Below are 2457 nucleotides of genomic sequence, written 5' to 3'. Positions count from 1 at the left end.
CCTGCTCGCTAACGCTCGCCAACCCCCGAAAATTGCTACGCAATCTTATATGGTTTGCTTCGCAAACCAAGATCGCTTCGCTCGCTACTAACTTAGGTACATTGCAAATGCACAAAATTCTAAGAATTCAAAACAATCATTCAAATCCATATAACAACTTTAAAAAAAAAATTAATACTATAGGAAAACGTTTTTCTATATAATATTAAATCATAGGAAAAGTTTTTCTATATAACATTAAATCATAGGAAAAGTTTTTCTATATAACATAAAATCATAATGGTCTGACACCGTTTTCCATTGTTGTCGGCGCATTTTTATTGGCCGGAAAATCACGTGGTAGGATCCAGTTTTCCTCCATTCATTTCCATATTGTTTAGGTTTTCATCAGCAGATCACACTTGGTGAGAATGCTCTCTCTGTTTATTTCAGTTTCCGTTCTTGAAAGTGCTATATGTTGAGCCACCTCCGCTAGATTTGGCATGTGACATTTTTAGCGGCAATCATTGGTCGATTTTCTAGCGTTGGGTTAGCGGGGAGTTTTCCAGCGGGGAGTTGTAATGAGGCTTTTTTTGTCGCCGTGTAAGAGAAATATATATAGATATATCTAATATTTTCATTTTTTTTCTTATAGTATATAATTACATTGTTTCTAAGTGCAGAGATGCCAATTGCTCCGGAGACGCCAAAATACAGGGGTTGAACAAAAATATGGAGAAACTTCTACATTAACTCTATGTAAAAACCTTTCCTTCAAAAGGAAATGTCTTGAAAGATTTTTCATGGCAAAACTATTGACACAATTTGAAAGATCATGCTTGAAGTCTTAAGAAATGGTGTCATTTTCGGGTTTGACCAAAATGAAGAGAGGAAGTTAATAGCTTATTTAAACTTTAGTACCTGAAAATTTTTAAATCATTCTATAGTATTGAGATATTAATACATAAATGCCTTGGAAAGTAATATGGTTTTAGAAAAGGAAAATAAAAGCTTTTAATTCTCCGCGCAATGCAAATTTTTGGTGGGTAAAAATGCCAACATATTTTCACTGGTACAATATTTCCTAGACTGCGGTTAATCCCTTCATTTTGAGGGAAAGAAATCCCAATCCTGGAAAAAGGATACTTTAACCCTTTTGAAGGCCGTGGTAAGTATACTTACCACCACGTTTTACCACCTTTAATTTAGGTTTCCATTTTTCTATAACTTCAGCTTTCTTGACGTGAGTTTGAATAAAATTGGTAACCATTTGTCACTTTCAAAAAACGTATAAAAGTTATAAAATACATAATTCTTTTTGAAGTTTGTAGCTTTTAAGGAATTTATTTTATAAATAAAGAAAAATAAAAGCCAGCAAGTTCCTAATAGGTCATGTTAAATATATTTACCACCAAAAAAATGGCATTTTTATTAACTAAATGAGTTTTTTTTATATCAATTACTGTTCTTAAAACAATTTCAATTCCAAAAATACTTTAATTTACCTTTACTAGAAATAAAGGGCCCGTTAAAGGGTTAACGCAGAGAAAGTGCGGTTTTGTTTCTAATTTCGTAACTTGAAATAATGTTGACACCAGTTCACTAGCATATTCGCAGACTTCAACGCTTTAAGCAATATTTTATACACATTTAAAAAACAATGATTTGAGAATTTGTGGTAATTTTGCCATCATCTTAACCCTTTCTAAGACCGTGGTAACTATACTTACCAACAAATTTTTTAAGTCTATGGTGAACTTTTTTTTTTACCTTTTTCAATATAGGTTTCCACTTGTTAATAACTTCAGCTTTCTTGAAATGCGTTTGAATAAAATTGGTAACCGTTTGTTAGTTTAAGAAAACGTATGCAAGTTATAAAATACATAATTCTTTTTGAAGTTTGTAGTATTTCTAAAATATATTTAATAAATAACGAAAAGTAAAAGTCAATAAGTTCCTAATAGGTCGTGGTAAATATATTTTAAAATTTAGATAAATTTTTTTATAAGCTAAATGAGTTTTTTTTCTTATATGGATTACTATCCGTATATCAATTCCAAAAATACTTTAATTTACCTTTAGTAGAAATAAATGGCCCATTAAAGGGGAAAGAGCTGGAACAAAGAAAATTATTTCTATACTTAAAGTGGTAGTAAAATGTCTGCTTTCTATATATTATACTATTGCATTTATAAGCTTAATTCATTATCTTTTAGACCACCACTATTTTTCAGAAAATTAAGCATATATATTAATATGTAATAGTGTCGTACTAATTTAATTTTGTCATTTTTGTTTCTTAGTCTAATTTCAGGATGAATGGAAAGAGGACCGTAAGGCCTCAGACGCTACAACGAACAAACAAACGTGGTAGTCTCAGGGATGCCAACTGCTCCGCTTTCTGGAATAGTTTTAATTAAGTGGTAGCAAATTATATAGTAAAATTCTTTAAAGAAGGATAGCTACGCCTACTTTTTA

This window comes from Parasteatoda tepidariorum, chromosome 9, assembly GCF_043381705.1.
Source record: "Parasteatoda tepidariorum isolate YZ-2023 chromosome 9, CAS_Ptep_4.0, whole genome shotgun sequence".
NCBI lineage: Eukaryota > Metazoa > Arthropoda > Arachnida > Araneae > Theridiidae > Parasteatoda > Parasteatoda tepidariorum.
The sequence above is the reverse complement of the archived record's forward strand: the minus strand, read 5'-3'. Positions refer to the sequence as shown.